The sequence below is a fragment of the Aotus nancymaae genome, unplaced genomic scaffold (assembly GCF_030222135.1).
Source record: "Aotus nancymaae isolate 86718 unplaced genomic scaffold, 86718_ANA_hifiasm-v0.15.2.pri h1tg000022l_1, whole genome shotgun sequence".
Lineage (NCBI taxonomy): Eukaryota > Metazoa > Chordata > Mammalia > Primates > Aotidae > Aotus > Aotus nancymaae.
In genome coordinates this window covers 31080897-31094333 of record NW_026988435.1, presented here as the reverse complement: position 1 = coordinate 31094333, position 13437 = coordinate 31080897, and the positions used below count along the sequence as shown (strand labels likewise).

At 35.6% G+C, this 13437-nt stretch overlaps 1 pseudogene; it reads left to right on the top strand.

The window, feature by feature from the left end:
- The first annotated feature begins 11979 nt into the window (after positions 1-11979).
- On the top strand, positions 11980-13102 carry LOC105704622 (kelch-like protein 11; annotated as a pseudogene).
- Positions 13103-13437: the final 335 nt, after the last annotated feature.

The window sequence follows — 13437 nt, the reverse complement described above, 5'->3', positions numbered from 1 at the left end:
AGGAGTTCAAGACCAGCCTGGGAAACATAGTGAGACCCAGTTTCTAAAAACTAAAAAAAAAAAAAAATTAACAAATGTGATGACTCCTGCCAATAGTCCCAGCTACTCAGGAAGCTGAGGTAGTAGGATCACTTGGGCCCAGGAGTTTTATGCTGCCATAAGCCATTATTTTGCCACTGTACTCTAGCCTGGGTGATTTAAATTCTCTTTTTAATATTTTTCCTGGCAAGAAAAATAATAGTCACAAAAAACAGAAACAAAATATTTATTTATGCTACAATATGCATAAATCTTAAAATACATTTTCTTAGGTACCAAAAAAAAAAAATCAGACCCCAAAAGCTTTATATGTCATGACTCCAGTTGCATAAGACACTGGAAAAAGCAAAACTATATGGACAAAACAACAGATCTTTCATTGCAGGATTTGGGAAAGAGGGGGAGGGTTTGACGATAAGAAGTTACCACAATAATATTTTGGGAGTGATAGGACCCTTCTGTATGGAATTATTGTGGTAGATACATGGCTGTATGCATTTGTCTAAACAAATCAATCTGTACAGCACAAAAAATAATTATCACTGCATAAGAATGTTGGAAAATGCCAGTCAGTACATGGGGAATCATGGAATGTAGATTGCAATAAATGGATGTAAATGTCTTACAAATGAATCACATACCCACACTCAAGGAGATGAGGAAGAAGGGAGCTGTTCTTGGAAACTTTGAAAAACATTATTTTGACTGAATATTGTACGGCTAAAGGCAACTTGTACACAAACACTATATTCTAGTTGGTAATGACTTACCAATTCTTAAATTATTTTACTTGTATACTAAGGTTGAAAAGATAAACAAATATATTGTTGATAATGAAAGTCAGATTTCCCAAGAAGTTATAAATAAGAAAAGAAGGAAAGAGAGAATGATGCCCACGGTGCTGAAAGGAACTGTATGTGTATTAACACATAGAAAGGTGTGAATTCATGTATTAATGAACATACATATATTTCCTGTCTCTATCCACTGAGAACTACTAAAAGCACTGACACTACACTATCAATGAGCACATTTAACATCCAGTTCTTGGTTTCTAAATATTATTTTCCAATAAAAAATATCAAAACATCTTGGAAATATGGAACATCTCAGAGATTGGGCAGGGAAAATATAAAGTAACCCTGGAGTATTTTGTGGCTACTTGAAGTACTTTCTTACTTGAAGTTAAGAAGTGCTCAAAGCAAACAAATAAAACCAGAAAATGATGGGAAGATGTGGAAAGGGTCTAAGAGCCTAAATGAAAGCACCAACTTCATAGAATTCTGTTGCTCTAACTGAACAATGTGAGTGCAACAATTAAATATAGTCCAAAGAATGACACCTGTGGTGCTTAAATGAATTTGTGTGTGTCTGTGTGTGTGTGCACATGCATTCACATGTGTATGACAGATAGGTGTGAATGCATGTAGTAATAAACATACATATATTTCCTGTCTCTATCCACCAAGAACTATTAAAAACAGAGAAACTCCTCTAGCAATGAGCACACTTGACACCCAGTTCTTGGTTTCTAAATAACAGTCTTCAATAATAACACAATCACACATGATTCCATGCTGATGTTAGAAAAAAACAGAATGTGTAAATAATAACAGAGAGGGAACATTTCTTCCTTACAAAAGAATCCTAACTAATAAATGTAGAAGAAATGGGGTAAATAGAGAATTACTACTAGAACATCACAGTTGCAGACAAGATCCGCTCATGGATACTGAAATTAGTGGGTAAAAGTTTAAGTGGAAACAAGATACTTATAAACTCAAAGAATCTCCCCACTCTACCCAAATATTTCTTAAGTATAAAGGGAAACATAGTGATTTTAGTTGTAGAATCCAAGTGCTATCATTTTAACTAATTAATCAAAGTTAACATTATCAGTAATACATATCAATATCATGTATCTACTGATATGAAGTAGAGAGAATGGAACGTTGTCTTGATTGGGACACATAAACAGATATTTTATAAAATAACTGTAGTTAAAAGTGTCGAGGTCATAGAAGACAAGCAAAGACAGAGAGACTGTTGCAGATAGAAAGATCATAGCATACAGGACCAACAGATACATGGGATACTAGATGGGAGCTAGGAAGAGAAAAAGAGCATGACTGGAAAAACTAGTGAATTCCCTACCCCACCAAAGAAGTCAGTAGAGTTATTTTCTTTAGCAGTTATTTTATGACTCTGTAAAACGTTAACATAAAGAGAATCTGGGTGACAGTTATGCTGGATTTCTTTGCACTGGTTTTGTAACTCTTCTGTAAATCTAAAGTTCTCTCAAAATAAAAAGTTAAAATATTTTAAGTCTAAATTACCATATTTTAATTCTTTTTTTTAAGAAGCTAGATATTATAAAAATCTATATAATAATGTTGTGAAGCTTAGTGGAATTTCTGATGACTGTACTGAGCATGAACTGGGCCCCTAAAGAAGCTGTTAAAATATTTTTAAAAAGCTTTCTTTTCAGTGTCTATGTTAAAAACAGCAAATTAACAATAAGGTACAAAAGAGTACTAGCAATTAGAAAAATATTGTTACTAATATATTAATTATAAAAATTATACTCAAAATTTGTCTTTTTAAATTTTTTTTTTTTTTAACTTAAAAACCAGCAATATTTAAGTGAAATCACAGTAGAGAACCCTGGGGTGGGAGAAATAGTTCATTTTAAAGGACCTATTTTTTTTTTAAAGTACCTATAATTTACATCTGGTTTTGTTCTAAGACTGAAGGCATTTGAGCTCATTGTAATTGTTGGAATGGAAGTCTTCTCATATCTGTATAATGTAAAATAGAAAATGTTTTTTAGAAACAGTAGCACACTGTTGCAGACATATTTAACAAAGCTCCATGAAAGTGTGTTTTATTAAGGTATCACTCTATTAAAAGTGGTGTTTTAGGTTTACCCAGATCACTATTAAATTACATCATGGAGAAAACAATTAAAACTGAAACTTTCATTTCAACTACTCAGAATATTTGCCTACAGCAAATTAACTGCTCAAGGAAGGATAATGATAGAAGAGTATAATGATAGAAAACTGCCAAGTATCAGAATAGAATGGAATATAGCAGTGATTTTTAACTTTTGAATGGGTCAAAATCCACTGAAGCCTCTGATGAAGAATATAGATTTTCTAACCCCCATCTCTTACCCTAACCCAACATATGCAAGCCTACTATGGTTTGGCTGTGTTCCCACCCAAATCTCATCTTGAATTGGAGCTCCCATAATTCCCACATGTTATGGAAGGGACCTGGTGGGAGGTAACTGAATCATGGGCGTGGATCTTTCCTGTGCTGTTCTCATGACAGTGAATAAGTCTCAGGAGATCTGATGGTTTTATAAAGGAGAGTTCCCCTGCACATGCTCTCTTGCCTGCCACCACGTAAGGTGTCCCTTTTCTCTTTCTTCTCCTTTCACCATGATTATGAGGCCTTCTCTACCATTTGAAATTGTGAGTCCATTAAACCTCTTTCCTTTATAAATTACCCAGTCTCGGGTATGACTTTATTAGCAGCATGAGACTATACTAACATGTGGGGCTCAGAAGATAACAGGATGATATGGGAAAGCTTGCAAATTCCTAGAGACTTGTTGAATGGCTTTGACCAAATGCTGCTCATCTCAGATGACATGAGTAACTTGTTGGGAACTGGAATAAAGGTGACTCTTGCTATGTTTTAGCAAAGAAACTGGTGGAATTTTGCCCCTGCCCTAGAGATTCATGGAACTTTGAACTTGAGAGAGATGATTTAGGACATCTGGTAGAAAAAATTTCTAAGCAGCAAAGCATTCAAGATGTGCCTCGGACATGTACCCCAAAGCCTAAAACACAATTTTTTATATATATATATATTTAAAAGATATGCCTTGGGTGCTGTGAAAAGCATTCAATTTCATGTATTCTCAAAGATATAGTTTGCAACTGGAACTTATGTTTAAAAGGGAAGCAGAGTATAAAAATTAAGAAAATGTGCAGCCTGATACTATGATAGAAAAATAAGTTTTAAAAAAAATCTTCTGAGAAGAAGTTCAAGCTGACTGCAGAAATTTGCCTAAGTAGTGAGGAGCCAAATGTTAATCACCAAGACAATAGGGAAGATGTCTCCAAGGAATGTCAGAGACCCTCCAAGAAGCCTCTCCCATCACAGCACTGAAGGATTAAGAGAAAAAAATGGTTTGGTGGGCCTGTCCCATAGCCCCCCTGCTGTGTGCAGCTTAGGGGCTTGGTGTCCTGTGTCCTAGCCACTCCAGCTATGGCTATAAGAAGCCAAGGTACAGATCAGGCCATGGCTTCAGAGGGCGCAAGTGCCAAGCTTTGCAGCTTCCATATGGTGTTGAGCCTGTGGGTACACAAAAGTCAAGAACTGAGGTTTGGGAATCTCCACCTAGATTTCAGAGAATATGTAAAAACACCTGGATGTTTAGGTAAAAGTTTGCTGCAGGGGAGGAGCCCTCGTGGAGAACCTCTGCTAGGGCAGTGTAGAAGGGAAATGTGGAGGTGGAGCTACTACACGGAGTCCCTGCTGGACCTCTGCCTAGTGGATCTGTGAGAAGAGGGCCACCATCCCCCAGACCCAAGAATGGTAGACTCACCAACAGATTGTACCTTGTACCTAGAAGAGCCACAGACACTCAAAGACAGTCCATGAAAGCAGCTTGAAGGGAAGCTGTACCCTGCAAAGCCACAGGGTAAAGCAAGGTTGTACCCTGCCCAAGACCATGAAAGCCCACCTCTTGCATCAGGGTGACCCGGATGTGAGACATAGAGTCAAAGGAGATCATTTTGGAACTTTAGGGTTTAATTACTGCCTTACTAAATTTCAGACATGCATAGGCCTTGTAGGCCCTTTGTTTTGGCCAGTTTCTCCCATGTGGAACAGATACACTTACCAAATGGCTATATTCCCATTTTCTCTGGAAGATAACTAATTTGCTTTTTTATTTTATGGGCTCATAGGTGAAAGGATCTTGCCTTGTGACAGAAGAGTCTTTAGACTGTGGACTTCTGAGTTAATGCTGAAATGAATTAACACTTTGGGGGACTGTTGAAAAGATGTGATTGGTTTTGAAATGTGAGGACATAAGACTTGGAAGGGGCCACAGGCGGAATGATAGTTTGACTCTGTCCCCACTGAAATCTCATCTTGAACTGTAGCTCCCATAATTCCCATGTGTCATGGTAGGGTCCTAGTGGGAGGTAATCAAATCATGGAGGAAGGTCTTTCCTGTGCTATTCTCATGACAGCGATTACATCTCAGGAGATCTGATGGTTTTATACAGGAGAGTTCCCCTGAACACATTCTCTTGCCTGCTGCCATGTAAGACACCCCTTGCTCTTCCTTCATTTTCTGCCATGATTGGGAAGCCTCTCCAGCCATGTGGAAATGTAAGTCCATTAAATCTCTTTCCTTTATAAATTATCCAGTCTCAGTTAAGTCTTTATTAGTAGTAGCGTGAGAACAGACTACTACAAAGCCTGTTCTATCAAAATTTTGCAGGCATTAAGAAAAGATTCATAACACCCTGAGTTCCAAGGATGATACTCATCCTTGGAATTAGGCTGAAAAATTTCTAGTATAAATAAAGTTAATATGGCTTTAAAATTTTACAGCAGCACTTTGTAAACAGTTTAGAATTCATGGCAAATTTTTGCACCAAATTTTAGTCTGAAATGTTGATTTAGCTGGTTGGGCTGGAACGATAAAAGCTTTATCTTCATAAATTTTTCATTTCCAAACTGGTGCTTGACCATCTCCAAGAGAATAGAATTGCTTTTTTGGATGAAGATGCATGTATTTTCCCCCATTTGGACCTCCATTTAAGTCCCTGAGAATTTTGGTGTATTCCTATAACCTATTCATGAACACTGCGAGTGTTTTAGAACTCCAAATTTGAGAACAAGGGTAATAGGTATACTGTGGGTTCTGCAAGTTTCTTTATTTTATCTTTAAAACATTTAAAGAAAAACATTTTTCTCACTGACATCTAATATTACTGAAAGACAAAGCATGGCTTTAGTGCAAAGACCTATTTTTTATTTGGCGATATTTAATTTTATCATAGTAACAACCATGCTCATTGACACTAGATTATATAAAATACATTTTTTATACGTTAAGTCTGCACTCAATTGCAAGATGAGGCATAAAGCCAAGGTTTTTAGTGATGAAACTACACTGTTGACATTTGACTATACAGTATACACAGTTAAGGCAAGTTACACATTTGGCAAATATTCTAAGATCCAAATATAGCAGGCACTTCAGAATAATTTGGCTTACGATCAGGTTTACTTTAGATGGACATGGCAAGAGTTCTTTGCTTTACTTTATACTCTAAGGAAGGCAGCTGATAAATACGCTATATATTTATCACAGAAGCCAAAGGAGATTTTTACTACGAATATCAAATACAAATTAGGCTAGAAAAACAAATATTTTTCTTTCCCTTTATTGTTATTAAACAAACACATTCTCCTTAATATCAAGCTCCTAAAGTATGTGACAACATTGCTATTTTAAAATGTTACATATTTGTTAGATCCTGTACCCTAGTGATGAATAATGCAATATTTACCAATGAGTAGAAACTACATTTTTAATTAAAATATATTGTATTAAACTGAGAAACAAATTGCAAAATCTACAAAAAGGATCCTCCTATAGTTAATTAAATAACATAAATGGGCTATATAAATACCAAAAGGAATAATCTTTTAATGTAAGACTTGTTTATATTTATATTGATATTTAAACTGATCATAAATAAGAATAAAGTTAACTTAATATTTTAAATCCAGCACTTTTATGTATACTTAACTAGGAATATATAATGTAATACTTTGGGTTTTATTTTTAAATCAATGAAGACCATATCTTGAGCAGTTTGAAGGTTTCATCTAAGTAAAAACCAGACATCTTTTTGTCCCTCTTTTCTTTTCAGAACCAAAAAACCCTTTTACTTATTCTCCCATTGACTTGATGTAATAAACTCAATGCTGTAGACTGATCCATCTCTAATCTTGAATTCTAAAAATTATTAACTAAAACTACATGTCTTTAATTTTTAAATAGCATGGCATGTGGATCCACTGGTAACTTACTATAGTTGGAATACATATTTTCAGATAAAACATTGGATGACAGTTTTCACTATGTAGCATGTCTTTTAGTAGGTACATAAAGCCAAGTACGAAGTAATTTGCCCATGGTTGGAGGTTGATTAAAATGGTTTTAGAATCTAGGTTTTTTAAAAGAGGACAGTAGTATAACTACCACAATAATGGATGAGAGAAGTCAAATTCCTTTAATAAGCATAAGTACCATTATTATTAAATATGAATCAATCAGGAGATGAATGACATCATTATCCATCACTCTAGTATACAACTTCCAAATATATTTCCCAATATATTGGAGAAATGAAATTATTTGAAGAGAAAAAGACTAGTTGTTTAGTCCAATGAACAATTTATCCTTTCAAATAACTGAAAAACATAATAATTGCTATGATTTTTCAAAGTGAACCAAAATTTTTAACCAAGTAGAATATTATATATTTTTGGTTATCAAAGTCTTCTGAAAAATTTAGGATTCATGAGCAAGAAAATATGGTTAATTACCGAATAATATATTTATTCATTATTTGATATCAATGCTAAACGTCAATAAATAATAGGCTATTGGATGTTGATCACTGGCAACTTGCCTGTTTTATAATATAGTGCATGCTTCATGGAATTAGTGGTGGAAAGATTTATATTGCATTGCATGTTGTTTTTTACGATGAAGAAACACCACAGAGAGGCTGTAAAGACTACAACAGGGTTGTTCCAAATTGAACAAGTTAGAAAGAAAAACAAATGAGCAGTCAAAGGCTGAGGGAAGCGATAGGTCAAAAACAATGCCAGATGTCCTGATGGGGATTATTTTCTCTACGTGAATTTGAAAGTGGGAACTCTGCAAATACCCTGGAATAAAAACCAACCAGGGCAGAGTTGATATCAACATATAAACATTTCAGCTCATCAATTTGAACAGCCACTGTAAATGAGTGAGATTTAGTTGTTATACAGTCCTAATCAAAACATAATTTGCCTTGCTCTCATCATTTGGTTACTATGCATTTCTTCCACTTAGAGGTCACAGCGGCTTTCATGACAACACCAGAGGCTTCTCTCAGACACAGCCAATAACTGAGAGGGCAAGATCTTCTGAATGGGTAGCAAAGTTCAGAGAATATCTCTAATAAACCTCAGCAGTGAAAATAATTTCCCTAGTCATTTTATATTTGACCAGAGGGATAAAATTCAGAAATAGGATTTAGTAATTCAAAATCTATTATGAAAGTGAATGGACTCCTGATTAAAATAATTATCTTGTAATTATTTCAAATGCTTTTCAGTGAACATGTCACACTCAGAAACCAGAAGAAAATCTGATTTTATGCACAAACCTAGTTGTGTCATTCAAAGCATTTGGTCCTGGTAATCACAATGCCAGTCCATGTGATTGGCATGTGATTGCCAGTCCATGTGATTGACTCCTCCTTCAACCATGTCCTCTCCTCCTAGCCTTCTCTCCTCTCTTTGCCTTCTTCTTTCCTCTGGGAATAGCTTTCAACCTTATAATCTCAACCTCGTCCACTTGCTTATTTAATCATAGTGGTCCTAAAATCCACATTTGCAATAAAATGAGATATTGAAACATTCCTCATTTTTCACTATCGCAGAGCACACTTGAAAGAAAGGAAATCCCTTTAATATAGCTCTATTAAATGTGCATCAGAAAGACTCCAAACCACTAATCCTATATGACTAAAAAGATGGTATATGAAAGAAAATATCAATCCTCTGACATGTGCTGACTGCTGAAGTCAAATATCCCACACATTCACCCATGACACCAATACATTTTAAGATGAGCTTAAACGATTTAATTGTCTATCTTGACCCAATTAGAGATTTAATCCCTTAATAGAAATATGGAATTTGAGATAAGAAACCAGGCAGAATAGATGATTTGTTAAATGTATTAGAAGGCAAAAAATAAACTAGGAATCACACAACTATGTGTTATTTTATCTTTCATTCTGATTATGACTATAGAAAATTAAATGCACATTTTATTATTTATATATAAATCAAGTCTGATATTGTTTATTCAAAATAAATAGATTAACATGTTAGCATGTTTTAAATCTCTCAAAAATGTTTAGAGTTAAAATTATTCTGGGTTTTGTAATTTCAGAACTGAATTAAATGCTATCAAAACTTGGTTTATTTTTCTTCCTTTCATTAACATATGTGTTATGTCAAACCTCTTTTATCTGTCCTTGTATAACGAGAACTCAGAAAGGTCCCTGGCTTTGGGTCACCTGCAGTTGCACATATAAGTTAATTTTTGATAATTACTATTACTCTTCAGGGGTTTAAATTCCCAGTTTAACCCAAAAACTCAAGCTTATATTTAATGTAAGGCTTCTTCTCTCCGTTTCAGTTGAGGCCATAGCTAGGGAACCCATCTAAGAGGACTGGTTAAAACCCCAGGTTTTGCTTGTCTCGTGGTTTTGTTTTATTTACTACTTCTCTTCTTCTTTTGATATAGCGGATCCTCCTTAATTGAGAGAAAAAGAATGCTTAGAGACAGCAAAATTCTTTATATCTAGGTAGGGTTTTTTTGCAGATCTGCCTTCCTTGTCAATATCTCTGAGTGTGACAAGCATCTAAATAGTTTCTTTTCCAAGGGCTGTGTTAATGGAGTCTTCAGAATCTCCTCTGTTAGATGCATGCAAATGCCCACTCAGATTTGATAATTACACAGTAATTCCCCAAGGTTAACTCTCTGGTGGCCTCTTATAACCTACTTTTATCTCCTGGCTTCTGGAAATATCCATCCAGATAGAAGTAGGTCAGGAAGCTAGCTCTCCAGGTTGGGACCACATCGACACAACACATTCCAGTTATGTTCCATGGCATTTGCTTGGCTCAGAGGAAATATATGCATTCATGCCAAAGCATAATCGCTTCATAGCTTATGAGATTGTCACTGAACAAGTTGAAAGAATGCCTTGTGGAGTTGTACAGCTGGGTGGCTCTGCTGGCCATAACAAATGCTGGAAATGCCAGCAACCTTCTTCCATTTCAGGAAGCTCCAGAAAATCTCCCATTTTAACCCTAGAGAGAACTAAGAAAAAATAGTTATGGTTCGTGCATAATCCAGACTTTCCTTTCTATGCAATTAGGGAATGTGGTCTGCTGTTTTTTAATGAATTTAATGAAGGTTGACTATAGTTTAGCAAGTTGTGCATGCCAGTGTCTAACTGCACATCTCTTTTTAATACTGGTGTGGTTCTCCAATATTCTTACTGTTTGGAACTGCAGTCAAAACATTGAGAAAAAATAATAAATGCCCCATTCAGCATCCATTTATTTTAATAAGTAAATGTCATTTTGGTATAGTCATGTTTAACAGCATGTGTTGTGTGTTGTTTAAATGCACTTTACGGTTTCAAGGCTAATGCTGCGAATATCCCTCGATTAATTATGTTTGATTCAGGTTTCAAGCTAATGCTCTTTATCAGATTTAGACAGTTTTCTTTATTCCTACATTGCATTTATCTAAATTATAAGTTGTTCCTTTTTTAAAACTTTCCTCTACATCTATTGACATGGCCATCTGGATTTCATCCGTCAAGTCCATTGGTATGGAGAATAGCATTTGTTCATGATACATATTTTCAATCAGGTAAGAGTGCTGTCAGCTGCAATTAAACAGAAAATAAAACTAAGAATGACTGAAGTATTTTTTTTCTTCAAGTGAGTAAGTTGAGAGATGGCAGTAGATGAAGCAGATCATTTCTTAAACATGGGATAAAGGATCGTTGGTCATCTTTTTACTATACCATTTTTAACTTATTTTAATGATTTCACCCTCATGCTTTTATCTAAGTGTTTGAAGGTAGCTACGAGAGCTTTGGAGAACATGTCATTATTCAGAAAAAGAACAGACAAGGAAGAGCGGTCCCAGAAAATCTATTCGATTTCATTGAAAGAGAACAACCTATCCATGCAAATGCTCAACCAGATTTGATAACATCTCATTGGCCACAAGTATGTTCAAATGGCATGCTTGCAAAAGAAGATGAGAAAGGGAAATAAAAAAAGGAATTACTTAACTAAATAAATAGCTTTCGTTTGCAAGTAGAAAGTGGGGCGTAAATATTAGGTAGGCATGCTTAGAACTTGTCTAGAAAATCATTCTTAAACTTCAGGGTTATGATGAATTTTATGGCAATATTCTTATAATTTGCTATGTAAGATATTTAAAATATTTTTAAATGAATCTGCACTCTGTTGCCCACACTGTGGTCTCAGTAGATAATATGGTGGTATTGAAGCACCTCTTATGTCTTATTTCTGTTTCCTCAGCTGTTACGTAAATTTCTCTGATATGTTAAAGTAATGGGTGACACTACGAAAAGAAATTTCAATTACGTACGAGTTTGGGATGCATGTATGATTTTACAGCATCAAACTGGAGTAGGGGAAGCTTTTTGTATATTTGCTGGAGAGGAGGAATGTTTATAGTTTATAATCATTTGACTCCAAAACTTTTATTAAAACCAATTTTAATTTTATTGTGGGGTTAACTTTTTTTTTAGTATATTGCACTTAAGTTTATTTCAAAAGTTTCCAAGATGGATTGTAGAGTTATTTTTTAATGTGAAACAGATATTGATTCTAATTACTCTGTTCATAAGAATTTTATCAACTTTCTTCTTGCATTTCAGTTAAACACATTTGAGTTTCTGTATGCATAAAATGTCCGTTGGAGGACTAATATGCCCTAAATTATAGTGAAAACTTGTTTATTATGAAATTATATGTAAGTTTTTAAGCAAGAAAAAAAACATGGAGTGCATATTCCAGCACCCCACTTCTCATGTCTCACTACTGCCTCGTTATGGGCAAAACATGAATGTGATCATGGTTATTGGAGGTGTGTCAGAAGGAGGGGACTATTTAAGTGAATGTGTGGGATATTTTGTGGATGAGGACAGATGGGTAAAACTGCCACATATTCAAAATCATCTCGATGGACATGCTGTTGCAATAACAGAATCCTACGTGTATGTTGCAGGATCAATGGAGCCAGGGTTTGCTAAAACTTTAGAAAAGTATAACCTGAATTTGAATACTTGGGAACATGTTTGTAGTCCGATGACAAGAAAGCATTTTTTTAGGCTGACAGAAGCCAAAGGGAAGCTCTGTAGCATTGGAGGACATGGCAACTTTAGTCCTGGTTTTAAAGATGTGACTGTTTATAATCCTGAGCTTGATAAATGGCACAACTTGGAATCAGCACCAAAGACTCTTCGAGATGTCAAAGCACTAGGCATTGAAGACCGGTTTGTATACATTGCCGCCCGCACTCCTGTGGACCGGGACACTGAAGATGGACTAAAGGCTGTAATTACTTGCTATGACACAAAGACTCGACAGTGGCAAGATATGCAATCTTTGCCACTTATTGACAATTACTGCTTTTTCTAAATGTCTGTGGTCAATTCAAACTTTTATCAGACAGCATCATGTTGTCCCAAGAGTTATTGTTTAGAAAACGAAGAGGCAGTAAGAAAAATTGCCAGCCAAGTGTCTGATGAGATCCTTGAAAGCTTGCCTCCGGAAGTCCTAAGCATTGAAGGAGCAGCCATTTGCTATTACAAAGATGATGTCTTCATTACTGGAGGCTGGAAAAACAGTGATGATATTGATAAACAGTATCGGAAAGAAGCCTACCGATACTGTGCGGAACGGAAGAGGTGGATGCTGCTTCCTACTATGCCACAACCTCGTTGTAGAGCCACTGCTTGTCACGTGAGGATCCCATACCGGTACTTGCACGGCACACAGAGATATCCTATGCCTCCAAACCCAATGTGGCAGAAGGACCGCCTCAGACAGATGCAAGAGATACATCGTCACGCACGCCCTAAACACGCGGCGAGTGCCAAGCTCTCGGATTGAATGCTAGGCTCTCTCAAGCGTGCAACTTAAAACTGTTATACTCGTTTCATGATGCTGAAGCTATGCAGGCTGTTACTTTAAAAAGTGTGTCAATAACTTATTTTCTACATGAACTGGTTATTATCCCATATAAAGAAAATATAGTTAAAAAGTAAAGAATGGGAAACTCAGTTTAATACATGGTCATTTTGTTAGCTTGCAATCTTTGTCTTTGGTTTGTTTGTGCTAACTAAATAAGGTCTTATTAAAGACAAATGGGAAAATCATATATTTTGGGGGGAGGGTCTTCTAAGTTTTTTTTTTTTTTTTTAAACAGTCTGGTCCCTAGATGAGGGCCTCTCC